The following is an 18049-nucleotide window of genomic DNA, read 5'->3' as shown; positions in this document are numbered from 1 at the left end:
TTCTTCCAATGTGCTACAACCCAGAAACTTACCCTAATCTTTCCCTTACACAGGGAAGTCTACCCCATTAAATAAATCGTTCAGTATATTTTTCACAATAAATCTAGGTACTAGGTCTAAATGGCATAGAGGATCTTTTCTAAGGCAGATAGCTCTTAAGCTGAGATTTAACACACTTCAGTAATTTTCTGAAATTCCAGACTGTGCTCTCTAGTTTTGTGAACCCTGATAAAAATCAGATGCTTACATATAGATTTTTTTATAAATTCCTATATATCAGTTTTTATCATAAGTTTGCTGTTCTGCAGTTTCTACTACCGTTTTTCTTTGTTATCCAGCTTTAATCAACAAGGCTCAGTTTGTAGATATATCACATTTTGTTAAAATGGTTGATTCCTAAATTATGGCAAATGGTTTCTGCAACATCTTTCAAATCTGTACTAAGCTGCTGAAGATTCACGTGTTAATGAAAAAAGCATGAACATTCATGACAGGTTTTCAGACTGAAGCAAATATTACCAAAATAAACAAAACACAATGTGCTCACAATTAATTAGTTAAACCAGTGCAATTTTGTTTCTCATGAACAGAAATTTGAATGAATACAAAGAAAAATAATTTAATTATAAATATACTTGCAGTTGAACATAATGGTGCCATCAATTTTTTAGCAGACTCCACATTACAGTCCATGGGGGATCTGTTAAAATATTGATAGCAGGATATGGCCCATTATGAGGACACACAATGTGTTCTATTTTAAACAGAGAATTAATGAAGATTTGTTTGAGGAGGATGTAAGAAGAATAACTGTAAGCTTTATTTCAGTATATTGCTGGAGCATATAAGGATATCTGAACTATTGTCTTTTTTCCTCATACATACACATTATTTATAGAAAAAAAAAAGAAAAAAGGAACAGTGTGAGCTAGAATATTTCTATTGTGTAATATATATCATAATTTTCTTATGTAATAAAAATGAGACTCCCTAAATCAACTGGAGTACTCAAAGGTGCGGAATATTTTCTTAATTTTCTGCTGTCATCTCATCCAGATTTACCACAATGGCAAATGTTTCCATTGTTCTGAAGGAAAACAAACAAACAAACAAAAAACACAAAACCCCTTCACAGGCACAGCCACTAATATAATATTTCATATATTTGTCCTTCTCTTCCTGCTTTCTTAGAAAGAATTGTGGTACCTTTTATGAATGTTTTCTAGCTAATGCTTTCCAAATGCTCAAAAGAGGAGGACAATATTACACTGGTGGCATGTCAGTCTTTGGGATTTTTATGTGATTATCTTCGCTCATTTTACAATTTGTTCCCACATAAAAAAAAATCATTTTCTCTCTATTTTTTTCTTCTGCTGGGGTGAAGGGAAAGAAGCACAAGTATAAAGAGGAACTGGAGGGTAATGAAGCCCGTCGAGCCAGCACATTCCTCAGGATCCAATAGTTCAGACTGACAATCTCCAACTCTGTTTCCTGTACACTGTATTTTGGAAACAAGGGGAATTTATCACCACCTAGACAGGGATCTTGAAAACTGATGATCAAATCCTTTATCTTCAGGTTTCGCAGATTAAATAAAGTGTTAGTTTACGTAACTTATCGTTACTTATTTTAGCTAACACAATGATATATGAAGATAAGCTATGTGAAGACAGCTGGCTGATAATGACAAGATTTTGACTGAAGCAGGCTTTTGGCTTTCCCAGTTGGTGAGGCTGGGATATCTCTCAGAGCAGTGATTAGGAGTTCATAGCTCCCCTGGCCCCCCTGAAGGGATAGAAATCTGGCATGTCTGTCACAGCCGCCAAGCCCGATTTGATGCTGGGAATAATTTACATCTGGTCCACTATGCATATAAAATTAGAATTGATAGATCTTGGAAACACATGTGGCACCTGTACAAATGCCAAACCAGTTCATTAAAATTGGTGGGATAATGCTTAAATAATCATCAAACTAATCAGATCTGACTGAGCTTTCAAAGAAATGTTCCTGAATCCCTAAAATCTAAAGTTATCTCTGCTTGTGTCTCCTTTTCCTCCATCTTTTACCTGTGTTGTCTAAGTCTAAGTAGTATGTAGAGGTTTGATCCTGGTCTGATCCCCAGCAAGGCTAGGGTTACAACCTTGAATTACAAAGGTGGAAAATGAATAAGCTCCAGTTGAATGTAAATTTGTACCAAACTGAAACCAGCAAACTCAAACAGACAGTGTCATCCAGTGGGGCCAACAGTCATTCACACTGATGGCATTATATTAGTATCTGGTGGTGGCAGGATGTCCCTTCCTTTTACAAAAGAGGTCAAGAAGTCAAGCATTAGATCCTGAGGATTTTTTCTTCAGCAGCTGCATCAATGAATGCAGTTTTCTAAATCTATACTTCTGTGTCTTTTTTCACTATTCTTTTTTAAAGCCTTAATAAAATTTCTTAGTCCTCGTTTGTATGGGATGTTACACATAGAAGCTTCTTGAAAACTGAAACAAAGACCAAGCTTCTGTGAGGGAAAAAGTCATACCTGCTCTGGTGTGGCCACATAAAGAAATGGGCAGAGAAAGCATCTTTTTGATTTGTCTGAGACCCTATGACTGCATCTAAAATGTGGGTAGAATCACCCTGAAGTGTGCCTTGTTTCCCGTCATGTAGATCAGGGATGTGTTGGAGCATACTACAACCTCCCTTGCCAACAGTGAAAGCAGCAGGTGATGAAGGAAATAGTGAATCCTAAGTCTCAACTTGGAGTGTTTTCATGACATAAGAAGGATGCTTCTTTGATGTGGGGGTCCACAGATGTGCCATTTGTCACCTGTCAGACTGAAAGCAAGTTTGGCAGTACACATGAGACTAATCTGCAGGAGAGAGTACATAACCAGGGAATGTATGTACAGATGTATCAAATACGCAAATGAAAATAATAATCATGATATATGAAAGAAATGGATGACAGCATTTTGGCTGCAGAAAACTCTCCATTCTTTGACAACAGGGTTGCTAAGTTGCTAAGTTTTCTCCAGGTTCAGATAGCTTCACTGATGAAGTGGATTTCCACCAGTGTAACAGCTGTCACATAAATACTAGCCAGACAAGCCATATTTTACTTACTCACAACGGTGAGTCCATTGACATGGAATCATAGAATCACAGAATGGCTCGGGTTGGAAGGGACCTCAAAGGTGATCTAGTTCCAACCCCCCTGCCATAGGTAGGGACGCCACCCACCAGACCAGGTTGCTCAGGGCCTCATCTAACCTGTCTTGAACACCTCCAGGGATGGGGCATCCACAATCACTCTGGGGAACCTGTTCCATTGCCTCACCACCCTCTGAGTGAAGAATTTACTCCTAACCTCTAATCCAAATCTCCCCTCTTTTAGTTTAAAACCATTCACCATCACAGAGTCATAGAATATCCTGAGTTGGAAGGGACCCACAAGGATCATCAAAGCCAACTCCTGGCTCCACACAATACCACGCCAAAATCAAAGCATACTTTTAAGAGCTTTGTCCAAACGCTTCTTGAACTCCATCAGGCTTGGTGCCATGACCAGTTCCCTGGGGAACCCATCCCAGTGCCCGACCACCCTCTGGGTGCAGAACCTTTCCCTAGCACCCAGCCTGACCCTCCCCTGTCCCAGCTCCATGCCGTTCCCTCGGGTCCTGTCACTGTCCCCAGAGAGCAGAGCTCAGCGCCTGCCCCTCTGCTCCCCTCATGAGGAAGCTGCAGGCAGCCATGAGGCCTCCCCTCAGCCTGCTCTTGTTCAGCCTTTGGGCTAGACAAACCAAGTGACCTCAGCCCCTCCTCATACACCTTCCCCTCTAGACTCTCTGCCATCCTTGTAGCCCTGACCAAAGCATTGTTCACCTCTTGAACTCTGACCATACACACAGCTTTGCTCATGCACTAAGCAGGAAAAGCAATAAAGGTATTGAAACCTGTGGCATGCAGAGAGCCAGAACAAGAATTGCAACCAGCTTAAAGGAGAGCTGATTATTGTAGTGCAGTTTAATGCCAGGATGTTTTTGGTGCAAGTGTTTCAGCCCTCTGAATCAGAATATAAATTCGGTATCAGTAAATCACTAGTGAATTTATTATCCAGGTAAATCTCAAAAACCTACAGGACAGAAACTACACAGCCTCCCTGGACAACCTTGATGATTACCCTTATGGTGAAACTGTTCCTTTGTCATTGTTCTGCTTACGAAGTTGTCTTCTCATACTGTCCTGGTTCCAGTTAGGACAGAGTTAATTTTCCTCATAGTAGCTGGTAGGGTGCTATGTTTTGGATTAGGATGAGAAGAGCGCTGATAACATGCTGATGTTTTAATTGTTGCAGAGCAGTGTTTACACCAGGCCAAGGACTTTTCGGCTTCTCGCTCTGTCCTGCCAGCGAGCAGGCTGGGGGTGCAGCAGGAGCTGGGAGGGGACAGACCCAGGACAGCTGACCCAAACTGGCCAAAGGGGTATTCCATACCATCTGACGTCATGCTAAACAAGATATAGGGGTGGCTGGCCGGGGTGGGGGGCCGGCTGCTCGGGGATAGGCTGGGCATCGGTCAGCGGGTGGTGAGCAATTGCGTTGTGCATCACTTGTTTTCTTACACATTATTATTATTAATACTATTATCATTATCACTATTATTATTATTATTGTTATTATTATATTCCTGTCTTAATAAACTGTCTTTATCTCAACTCACCGGCTTCACTTTCCCATTTCTCTCCCCCATCCCAGAGAGGGAGAGGGGAGGGTGAGCGAACGGCTGTGTGGTGTTTAGCTGCCAGCCGGATTAAACCACAACACATACTTAGGGAGAAAGTTCTAGCACATTAGCCATTCCTCACGAAGGTTCTTTGGCTTCAGAAAATACACATTGCCACATCTTGTATTTAAGGAGATGGTATAAAGACTGTATTTCCCCTTAGATTTTCTGTGAGCAATTTTATCCTTAAATTGAATAAAATCAAGAAGACATGAACTAGCTACATTTTAGCTACAATAGAACTATGTATTTTATATTTATTTAGAACTGTGTATTTTAGCTACAGTGCAATCATTTAGTATCTGTAAGTTGTGAATGCTTTACAGAAGTGCCCTTCTTTGGCTGAAGAGGCATACAAACATAATCACACTGTGTGTTAAAAACAGGCCTCCTGCAGCTCTGCATCAAGCAACGTGATGAGGATATTCTCTATGTGTTATGTCCCGTTTTGTGTTAGAGCAACATGAAAGGGGGATTTTATGAATTCTGAGGGAATTCAGGGAGGGAAGAACAAACAAAGACCGGTAGAAAGAGGAAAGGTAAATTTCATAAAGCCTTGTCTTCGACACCTAATCAGATCTACAGGATTTATAGGCTCATGTTTCTATACCCCTCAACATTCCTACAATCATCAAAATGCAAATTAAATACTTTAACAATAAATCAGAAAGGACGAAATGAATATAATGAAGTTTTGATTGCACAAATATAACTAATTGCACAAGTCAGCATAACAGAACATATCAAACAGACAAAATCACTCATTTTCAATTGCGCTGTGAAAGAAAGCTAATTTCTCTATCATTTGCAGACCTTTTTTTTTTTTTCTTACACAACATTTGAGGCAAAAGGCTAGAAAGACCTATTGCATAAACACATATGCACTGTTTAAAATAAAAATGCCAAGGGTTTGCTATGAAATTAGATACTAGCTGGGTTTTAGAAAGAAACGCCATGTACTACGGCTTGCCACGTTAGACTGGCAGTTCCTTCCTGTTAGCACACAGTCTAGGTGTTTTATTAGAATTGCTGTAACAACTGTGAAAATACTTCTTCGATGACGTGAAGTTAGAAATAAAATTGAAAACTGCAATTGTTAAAGAAAGGTACCGGGATCAAAGGGAGATAAAGTATCAAGCTTTTTTTTTTTATTATTTTTAACAAGTTGTCTTTTTAAGGAAAGTATGTGATAGAAGAGCTGTGGTGCTAATAGATACACAGAAAAAAAATAATTCTAATTTGTCTTACAACTTTAATTCCTGCCAGCAACAGAATTACGCAGAAATGCAATACAGTGGTTTTGGTTGGATGCTCTCTAATTAGGGTGAGATATATTGAAGTACAGAGGTTCCCAAATTGCAGATCCAGAGGCTTTCTTTCCCTTTCAGGAAAATGCAGACAGTTTATGAGTCCCACCCCTGCAGAACTGGATGCATGCCTAACAGGGTGTTACAAGTTAGTCTTGTCTACAAGAGCAGGTACAGAGATCATGGGCCTTTGGCAGTCTGTGCTTCTCATTTCAGTAGTTAAATTTTAAAAACATAAAACCAGTGAATGAATCTTTTATGTATGTCAACCATCTATCACAGGAGTAGTGCTGCTGAAGTCAGTGAAGAATAGCATTCATTAAGGATAAAACAACAATAGCAGATGTTGAATTTACAGGTTGATATCTTTGCTTTAACTGTACATGTCATGACTGTTCTTTAACCTAATATTTCAATACCGTAAAGAGAAATTTTTACTTTAATTTCTTAGGCTAGTCCCTTTTGGACATAATGATAATATTAGGTGAGCTGTGGAACTAGTCCATGAGCATTATCCCTTTCTATCTACCAGAAATTTATCTTTTTTCCAAAAGTCTGATGAATAGTGCTCAGATGTCCTCCCTGGTATGAGAACTAACTGGTAGGAAAGTGGCCTGAACATTTCTGAACTGGAGCTTTACTGTCTTCCATGACATAAAACTAACCAGCCAAGATTAGCATCTAGTTATGACATGTTATGACTCAGCAAGTACTATAGCTGTAAATACCCAGAAATGCACCTCAGGAATATCAAAGTACTTCACATATACAATCCACGTAACAAAATATTGAGCAATCCAAACACAAGTACTTAAAATACAGTTCAAATAATTACCACTACACATGATAAACTCAGTGGTTTGTCGTATAAACATTAGGGACTGCAGAAGTAAAAATATTTCCCTCAAGAAAACAAATAAATTAATTGTTCTGTTATCATTGAGGGAAAGGAAAGCTAAATAGCTTTAGCTGGTGCCTGTTAAACCCTTGTGTAAATAAAGTTATGTTCAATCTTGTGAAATACTCCTTTAAATAAATAAGTAAATAAATAAATAAAATAAAAAAACAGCTCACTCATTATGATCATTACAGTTTGCATATTCATTCTCATCCATAAAAGAAATGCAAATATTGCTCCAGGTCTATGCATATCAAACTAGGGCACAATGAATCACCTTTCAGAATACAGAAATATTATGGAAACAATTGTTTAATTCAAAACCTGAGGTACAGTATGCTGTATTGTGGTGCAATATCATACAATGCCATCATGTTGTATCTTACTTCTTTAGGGGAAACAATAGAGAAGAACAACAGTCTTTCACTCAAATGAAGCAATGAAGTAATCATAGCAAGAAATGCCAGGACTCTTCAATGTCTTTCTTATACTTACAGTTTACTTTTGGCACAATCTTCAGCAAGGATTCCTCTAATCATCACAGTAAGGAATAGCTTCTCCCAGAACAAAGGTAGACTTCCCATTGAATGTAATCGAATATTCCCCAAATTGTCCCTTGTGTGCAGACTGCAAGTTTTTGCATGGATCAGAATATCACAAACTATAATGTAGGAACCACTGTGGCTCCACAGAGTACTTGCTGTTGTTTGCAGAAATTCAGCTGACTTAATGATTTTACCTACACCTTTTTTTTCTAATGGCTGAGTTGCATCACAAGACATCCGGAAATGCACAGAGTACTTTCCTAAAGCTGATCTGCTATGGAGACAACTGCTGTTTTTGCCACATGATCCTAAAGCAGATGCAATGGGAAAAAAAGATATCTGTTGGAGGAGCAGCATGCGGAATTTATAAAGTAAGGACTGGTTCATCCACATAAAAGGCCAATAATGAACATCTGGTGACATTTCCTCTGGTGGAAAGCCTTGGTGGAAAGCCTTCCTCTGAAGGAGGAAGCCTTGAGAGGTCTAAAGCATGGGAGGGCAGGACAGGAAGAGACTAGTCATGAATAAGGTATTAAGATCAAACTGATCTGCTGCAAAGATAGGATTTGCCCCAGATTCACAACTGCATTTCCTAAACTTTCATAACACCATTGAGTGTATTTCCCTAATTGTGTTTAAAAAGTAGCTTAACCATGCTCTCTCTGTTCAGAAGGTTACAGCTAGAGCTGTTTGAACAAACAAGAAGTTCAGTGGCCATAAAACTGTATTGATGATCCATTTTTCAAAACCATTTCAAAAGAGATGTCTACCTATGTGTTTAACTACACCAGAAAGTACAAATAGGAAAAATTCCCTCTGCACATAGTTTTTATTTTTAACCTATGTTTGCTTTCCTCTTTCTGTGAAATTTTGTACGACTTTTCTGCCAGTAATATTTTACAGGGTCATTGGAGGAGACCAAAGAGCAGAACTAATAATATTCATAAATATTTCTTACTTTCCCTCCCTTTCACATTCTCCATTTTCTGTCTGTTTGATTTCTCCTTCTGCTGCTTTTAATAAGTCTGTGTCCTTTTAACTTCAGTCAAGGCTCTGACACTGTATTTTACTGGTATACCACTAATAATAAAGATTATACAGGTCAAAAACATCTATTATTTGCACAAACATAAGTCATGACATTAGGTGATCAGTAATCTCAATAAAACTTAATGTTCGTTATAAGCAACACACAGAAATTATCTTAAATTTCAGACATTGGCAGGCACATGCCCTTTAAACCATAACTTGTTAAACTTTCAGTGTGTTTTGATGATTGTTTTTCTTTTAGCCTGCAGTTCTGGATTCAAAAGGTTACATCTAGATTCTCACTTTTTATTTGAAAACCAAAAGGCAATATGAGTAATTTAAGAAAATTTAACATGCTATTTAAAATATTTTTCTTGCTAAGCTAACATAATAATTATTTGAAATTTAAATCCCATGTATTAATGCATGGGGTCAGAAATACTAAAAGACAATAATGTACATGATGGTTACAGGAATTAGCTCTTCTAATTCTTTAGAAGCTTCAAGGAAGGGCACAAAATTTGGACTTTACTGAAGTCTTCATTGGTGATAATCTTGTGTTGAATACCTTTACCAACACATTCTATAAATAGCGCGTTAAATTCCATATTTGTGAATAGACCTAGTAATTCAGTGGCTAAATATTCAGGGCCACAAGTCATAAAACAGTTCAACACCGAATACGTATCACTTAAAGAAGTTGCAGAGGGTTCCTCCCAGTTGTGTGCTCTGTTCATCTTGATGTGCCTTTTGTTAATATTCATGAAAAATCCTTCTTCATTGTGCTAAGCTGAATATTTTGTGCAGTGCTCTCCTAAACACAGATGTGAATATGTGAGGCACAAAAGAGTACTGCCACCCTAGATACTGAAGAAAAAAAATCTTTTTTTTTTTTTTTGTTCATGACTAAAAGCCTTTATCTCTCTTTCAATAGTCTTTTTGAAATTGCATAACAAGTTTTCGAATAGGCCCCATCAATTCTTCAATTCAATTAATATATTAAATTGTCTATCTCAAAAAGTCATATATTTCCCATAGAAGAGGAAAATTACATTTTTAAAATGTACTTTTCTGCTGGACTTATTTTTTTAAAGTAGGAAAAATAATCCAATCCCAACTGTACAATTTATGCCAACAGAGCATGGAAAAATATATTCACTGAACCACAACCAAAGTTAATAAACTAATTCATCATTCCAAGACTCAGGTGAGAGATTTTTTAGACAAGAGGCATGGAAGCTGCATGTGAACAGAGTAAGCCTGCAAGCTTTGTGGATGCTGACCTCATCTGCCTTTTGCCCTGAAATACATTTTTGTGTAGTTTCAAAAATATCTGTAGAAATTGATATATTCCTACTAAAATATGCTATGCGCCCTTGAGAATTTAATTCCATGTTGTCCCTTTTTTGCTTGAAAGCCTGTTGAAAGCATACTATTTGTATAAGTATATATGTCACATTTGATATGTTTCAATTATATACTTTGAGAAATTTATTTGCATTTATTTTAGTCCTTCTCCCACTGGCTACAGTGAACTGCTTCAAGTTCTGTCCCTACTTTGATCTTATCAGATCAAAGACAACAAAATACTATTCTTCTAAGTTTCTGATGGGTTTCATTCAGAGCATAGATAAAACTGACTGCTTGATTTAAAACATAAAAAACATTTTACAAACAATCAAAAAATCCACACAACACATACATACTAATATGGTGTTTATGCTGAATATCAGTTTATGACACATCCTGTAGTAATCACTGCAAAAATAGTGTTGGCAACCTTGTTTAGTATCTAAAACAGCACAGGATAACATAGAAAACTGTGCTTACAAAGCAAGTCTGCACAGACAGGGATGAACAGGTTTTTACTTTTTACTTTTGAGAACTGGTTGGTTTCTTCATTTGCCATTTGTTTGTGAAGTCTCCCCTGTAATATGAGGAATGGAAGCCCTGTAATATTTCTCACACACAGGGCTACCCATTTTCCCTTCCCCTTGGTCAGGGGCTCTCCTGATATTTTATAAAATTGGAAATAAGAAGACGAGGGAAATTTTTTAAGTCTTCTGTGAGCTAGGATTTTTAGTGGTTTCTTTTCTTTTCTTTGTTTCTTTTTTTTTCCATTGTACCTTAGAATCAATTTTTTTTAGTTCTTTCTGAATTTAAAGTAACAAGTAAACAAGCAAGTAGCAAGGAATTCCATAATATAAACCTTGGCTATTTGGTGTCCTCTGACTGATACTCTTCAGGTATAGCAAGAAGTACAATAGAAAACACAACAGTCTGTTGTATCTTGCTGCATACCTATACATCACTTAGGAAACTATTATTGATAAGACTCTTTCCATACTCCGTAAACACAGAAAGTTCACAGTGATGGACAAAGATCCTCTTGTATGCTCCTACTATATTGTATCCTACTGAACATGGGATCCTACACTAAGTCACTCTTAAAGTTGACAAAACTCCCTGGGTAAAAAAACAAAAACAAAAACAAAACAAAACAACATGTTAATACAACGGTCAGTTTAATGCAAACTGACAGTTTAACAGAAACATGGGAGACTGGATATCTTTTATTATTATTATTATTTTCCCCCAATCAGCCTTTTCCAGAATGATGCTGTTTAAAAGTAAATAAATAAAAATAGAACTTTTATATTTTGACTCAAACACAGCACACTGTTTCATCCAATTTAGTTCATCACCAATGGCTATTGACTTTTTCATTTCAATGTCTCAAGTGCTCAGTCCTTCCAGGAGTAATATAGTCCAGAAGTCATAGGATAATTCAGAATATATATATTTTTCTCCCCATATTCATTAAGATCTAAATTTAAAATATAGCTAGTTTCTTACTTCCTTCCACTTTTTTTTTTTTTTTTTTCTGGGCATCTACCATCTTTTACACCTTTACCTTAAATTCATTCAGCTGTGATTTTTTTCTTTCAACTATGCTCTTATGTGATTACCACCTGGTATTCTGTACATGAATAAGTCAGTGTCATGCCTGGACCCAAGGCAGGAAGTCCATTTGTGTGCTTTCAGATTCCTGCTTAGACCATCAGTCATTTCAGCTGCTGCTTTACAGACCCATACCCTCACAGAGAAGTAGATAAAAAACTGCACACCATAGTCTCATCAAGTCATCTATTTCAGAAGATTCCCTTACAAGGATTTCTGCAACAGGACACCATCAGCTGTTATCTAGAACTGTTAGAGAGATATTAAAAAGAGACTGTTTTGCATAGTAAATGTCAAAACCACCTGGGACAGCAGCAGGTTATACGCTGAGGTGATAAATGTAACTGAAAAAGAATTAAAGCAGATGGATGAAACTTGACCCCTGCTTAGAATGTCTTAAGCACATCAATTGTCTTATCTTGAGATCTCTATAATACTATGAGCTCCACGATAACAATCTGATTTACAGAATCACAGAATCACAGAATCGTCTAGGTTGGAAGAGACCTCCAAGATCACTGAGTCCAACCTCTGACCTAACACTAACAAGTCCTCCACTAAACCATATCACTAAGCTCAACATCTAAACGTCTTTTAAAGACCTCCAGGGATGGTGACTCAACCACTTCCCTTGGCAGCCCATTCCAATGTCTAACAACCCTTTCAGTAAAGAATTTCTTCCTAATATCCAACCTAAACCTCCCCTGGCACAACTTTAGCCCATTCCCCCTCGTCCTGTCACCAGGCACCTGGGAGAATAGACCAACCCCCACCTCACTACAGCCTCCTTTAAGGTATCTATAGAGAACGATAAGGTCACCCCTGAGCCTCCTCTTCTCCAGGCTGAACAATCCCAGCTCCCTCAGCCTCTCCTCGTAAGACTTGTTCTCCAGACCCCTCACCAGCTTCGTTGCCCCTCTCTGGACTCACTTGAGCACCTCCATGTCCTTCTTGTAGCGAGAGGCCCAAAACTGAACACAGTACTCGAGGTGCGGCCACACCAGAGCTGAGTACAGGGGGACAATCACTTCCCTAGACTTGCTGGCCACACTGCTTCTTATACAAGCCAGGATGCTAAAGAAAGGAAAAATGCAATAACATCTCAGTTTTGATAAATACAAAATTGAGGCTACTAAGAAAAAAAATGGTTATAGTAAATTTTCTGGGTTTTAGCTCATTCCTGAAAGCAGCATGCAGATAATTTTTAACCCATGAACATTTCGAAGTAGTTATATAATCCATTCACTGTGGACTTGCTCAAAAATTGGATTGACTATCTGTACAGGTGAGCAAAGGAACAAAACAGACTACTGGAATTTTACACAATATGAAAGGGAGAGCAGACTTTGTCAGGCTTTTTCTTAGAGTAGGAAAGGATTGGAAATATATTATTTAAATGATAATCTGATTCTAGATGTGTTTCCACCACAGACAAGTAAGTACCATCTAGTAGGCTGGTTTGTAAAGTTACCAAGTTCAATCTTACATTAAGTAGGAAAACTCAGACAGTAATTACAAAGAACTTAAAAATGCAAGCAAATAGATACCAGACCAGATAGTCTATGCTTAGTTTGTACTATTACTATAATGGTATTTAGATAGTGCCTTGCTAGATGAAAAATCCATAACTTTGTAAACAACTTAGTCCATGGTGGTGCTGCGTATGATAGCTATACCGTGGGCTCATTTCCTTAGTAGGAGGATCAGCAATCTTTCCAGCCTTGGCTGCCTATTCAGACTTCTAAACCCACCATAAACATAACAAACTCTTACATAAGACCTGAAAGAAAGTCTTTTCATCCTCCACATTTTTAATTTAAAAAAAAAATCAAAAAAAAAAATTTAAATTCAGCTTTGAGGTAAAAGAGCTGCAGTTCTGTTACAAGAACTGGCACAAGGTGATCCTGTTGGCAACATTTGGGTGTACAAGAGGAAAGTGAACTTTGGTGCATGTGCATTTGTAAGACTATTTATGTGCTTTGGATTTTCCTGCTTGCTAATGTGCAGTATATAATTTGAAAATACTGCAAATATAATAAAATGTACTTTTCACCCTGCTTCATAAATATTTTAACCTAAAGAGCTACTTCAAGAAAATCAAGTTAAACCTCATGATATCAAATCAGTACAAGGGAGGTGATGAGGCTAAGCACAGGTGTATATGATCTTTACTAGTTGAAGAATAACTTTCAGTCTGCTGACTGAAGGTTTTCTGTTTATTTTTTTTTCTTTTACTTCAGTTCTAAGGATGCATGATTCAGTTGTGCAAAATTGCTCTAACATACAGCTCTAACTTTCAGGACTTTTTCTATATCAAGCCAGTTATCATAAGACTGACAACATCAAAATGCACTTTTGAAGCTTTATCATGTGGAATTACCTTGCTCAGCTATGTATCTGCTTCACTTGATTAGAAGCAAACATCTTTGTTCACTCAACCCTTCACTATGAGGATTTCAAAACTGCTTGAGATGTACAGACTGTAGTTTAAACTGAGCTATTTGTTTCATCTTTATTTACCTGAATTTTAATATCAAATTAAATTATGCTTATATAGTACTACTTTACTGCTCTATTTTCTCTTTCTGGGCATTACAGAGATGTTATTACTGTGTGAAGAGCATGATCTTTACTTGTTTCCTCACTCCAGCACATCACTGCACTCACCAATACACCATGGCCCATATTTCTCCCACAAAACTTCTTAAAGTTGACCAGCTAGTCCTACTCTCCATACTCTTATCATTTCTATTCGAAACCGTTGAAACTTCTGAAAAAGACTTTTTACCTGAAGAAATTTCAGTCTTGAACCTATTCAGATAACAAAAAGCTGAACAAGAGAATAGGTTATAAAGTCTATTCTACCTTTGAAAAACTAGCATGCACCCTTCTCTGTGCTTTAAGCCTTGTCTTAGAGCAGTGCCTACACTGCAGATCTCATCTTCACCCTGCATGTTTTGGAGGTAATCATACTGCAGAACTGTTTAGCCTCTGAAAATGATGAAATATTCTGCCATCAAAATCCAAGATCAGTCAAGGAAATTAGAAATATTATCTGAGTTTGATGAAAATGAGATGTATGAGAGATATATACTATCCGCATACTGATGCAGCTTAGATCAGTCACATAAGTCCTCCATAAGAGGACTCCATAGATCCTCCATAAGTCTATAGACAGCATAGTTAAGGCAATGAAACCCGAGGGTCAGTAGAACACTCATTAAGGCTGAATATCAAAGGATAAATTAAAATGTGTGGGTCTTTCAGATCATGTCTTTTATTTTCTTCTTACTGGAATTTCTCTACATTGCCTTTGTAAGCAGCACTTTGGAGAGTGCACACTTAGGCAGGGCAGGGACATGTTTTTGCTGCTGACCATCTTGTAGCAAGTGCACTGGTACCTGGTGTAAAGTAGAAGTGGAAATTTTTGTGGAACAGCTAATGTGTATTGCGTTTGAAATTCAGAGGCAAAAGTATGAAATCATCCAAGTGATTCTGCTCTTTTGTTACTATTCACATTATTTTATTCTTCTTACCTATACTTTTATCTGTTACCAGGTAGTTCTGGCTTTTCAGAATGTGTTTTTTTCTCTCTTCCTTATTCTGGTTCTAGTCATTATATTAAGTCAATTTCAGATTTCCTTCTTTTGTTGTCTTATTATCATATTTAATTATTCAAAACTGAGAGCATAAGTGTTACTTTGTACTGATTTACACAAAGAATCTACTCACAGACTTATTCCATGGAAAGGTCTGCAGAACAAAAGGAGTGTCAGGCTCATTATAGGACAATGTGCACTGCAAAGAACTAATTCTTTTGATGAATACAACTGTGAGGTGAAGGGAAAATGACAAATTTTCATGCCTAACATAAAAAGGAAGGTTTCTGCAGAGATGTGGGACATGTTAAAAATGATTTTATGAAGTTTTAGAATGAAGGAAAGAATCACATTTGAAAAAAAAAAAAAAGTTCATTTTATTTTGTAGAAAATCAAAGCTCAGCATACTTAATGTGCCAAATTCAGGTGATAATATGCTTTCATCTGTAGTCAGTCTTGAAGTAATTAGTATGTGCTTGTCTGAAGAGCAGCCTTGTTCTTACCCTTTCAGTGCTCAGCCGCACAATGCACTGGGCTTCAGAAAGAATATTGGAATACCTTTTTCCTGGTGTCATTTCATAGGAAGTGTTCTGCTGCTGCGTTAGCAGGAGGCAGTTTCTTTGTCAGCTCTCTTAGCCACTCTAAAACTAAACCACTCTGTTTAACTGGGCAGGTGGGAACTTTTCTTGATGAATTAGAAAGACAACTGCAATCAGTTCCTTGCAGTACGATAAGCCTATTCAAACATTTCTAGCATTCAGTATCAAGTGCTGAGAGATGGATTCTGCTGATGATAATACCTTTGTTCTATAAGTAGTCCATTCATTTTAACTCCATGTGAACCAAGCTAAGAGGATTCAAACTAAAATGAGGAAATTCAGGAGCAAAATCAGAAAACAAGAAACACTGCCTTTTTTACAGTGGGTCAGTAGGAGTTTTGCCATGATACATAATTGGAATAAGAGAGAAACCTTTACCTATACAAACCAGTGTTTGCAAAACTGAGATCAACCAAATTTTATCCCTTTCTCAATGAAGATTATTCAGTACTGTGTTCCATTTTCTTTTGACACAAAAGGATCTCTGGAATGAAATCTCTGTAACTACTCATGATAGTTTGCTACAAAAGCAAAAGTGGATCCAGATGTTTGCAAAACAGTATCCAGAACAGAAGCTTCATGACTTTGCTTGAGAATGTTTTCATGAGTGATTTTAGCTGTAGAAAAATGAGATATTGTGCATATAGGAGGTTGGATCTTAGCATATATTTGTAACCTCACAGCAGCCAAACATATAAAAAATGACTGGAACCCATTGTACTTGGCACAATGCAAACAGACTCTCCTTAAAAAAGAGCGAATGAGTAATTTTTATAACAATGTAATTATGCAACTTTATCTAATTTAGAAGATTAGAGATTGAAATACTGAATGAGAACTACTGTTGTGCACAAGAATAATACTTGATCTGATTTTCAATAATGCTAAGACAGCAGATAAAACAAGCACCTCAGATGTGATTGCCAACTTGTGCACAGGATTTTCTTCTTACATCAGTTCGACAGCTGAATTAAATTGATATTCAGAATTCCTGTTACCTACGAGAATCAATTCACTAACCTGAAGATAAAATGTGAGACAGGCTAAAACTTATTGCAGCATAAATGCACTTTATGGCATTTGATCTCTGCAGTCCTAACTCCCGGAGCTCTGTGCTCCCTATGGGAACACCCTGCAGCTCTTTTCCTGCCTGCCTGCCTAAGCTTTCTTTTCATGTAAATCAAGGCACAACAGAAAAAAAATGCATCTGCAGAGCTCCTTCAAGACAAAGTCGGGGTGTTATCAGGGCATGCACCTGGAACTGGGAGCTGAAGAATGATTTTGGATCACACAGCATAGGCATAGCCAGTGTTTAGTACAATGCATGACAAAGATTTCATAACAAGTCACTTGGGACAGGAAGGATTCAATAACAATTTAAATAAGAGGAGGATGCAAAGAGTTTGCAACTACCCAAGCTGGAACTTGTATTTTAAGTTGAAATCTTCTTAAGTATGACTTCAGAAGTGAAAGAAACTTATCCTCTGGCCAAGTGTCACAGCTTCCCTGCCTAAAAGGAGATATTAATAATTGATCAGTACAAAGCATTACATTCATCTTCTGAATGAAAATAAGAATATTGGGCAAGAAAGCAAATCTGTCTGGCAGGGTAACTTCCAATGAAGAAGGCTGGGAATCCTATTTCTCTGTTGCTACTGTTAGAGCCATTTTAGTATTTCTGTGACTCTTTGTGCTAAGTCATCTTAAGAACGTCACAAAATTGTATTTCTACACAGTATACAGGCATATTGTCAGAGGACACACAGTAAGTCTAGCCAGTCCTTCAGGAAACAGTTTACCAAGAAAACTTGCAACAGTAACAAAAAATCCTTTCTGTCCTGGAAATCATATGTTCCAGGACAGCTTGCTTGCATGTGTACAGTCTATGAAAGAATGTGGAACCTATGCTTTTATTTGTTCATTGACACAAAACCTTTCTTTATGGAAGAATTGAAGCTCTCTTTGCAACAAACTTCCTTTGGTGAAAAAGTAGACGTTACTCCTAATAAATACTCAGATCTGACTGACCAAAGCTGTGTAACAGTAAGAATATGACACGTAGTCTTTGAAAAGAACAAAAATAAGTGGGAGTCTTTCAGGGGAAAAGGGCGAAGGAAAAGACATTTTAACATTGGTGCCATTTTGAAATGCAGTGTACATTCAGACAGCAAGACACATGTTCCTGGTAAAGGTATTTATGAGCCTTAAGGATAAGTAATTTCTAACTGAGATGAATTAACATTGTCCAAAAAGGGATAAATTGAACTACATGTGTATAAATCACTGGAATCTCCTCTGAATTTGATATAATTTCAGTAAGAGGTCTGGTAGACCCC

This window comes from Anser anser (genome assembly GCF_964211835.1).
Source record: "Anser anser genome assembly, chromosome: 4".
In the NCBI taxonomy this organism is placed as follows: Eukaryota; Metazoa; Chordata; class Aves; order Anseriformes; family Anatidae; genus Anser; species Anser anser.
Note: the sequence above shows the minus strand (reverse complement) of the source record.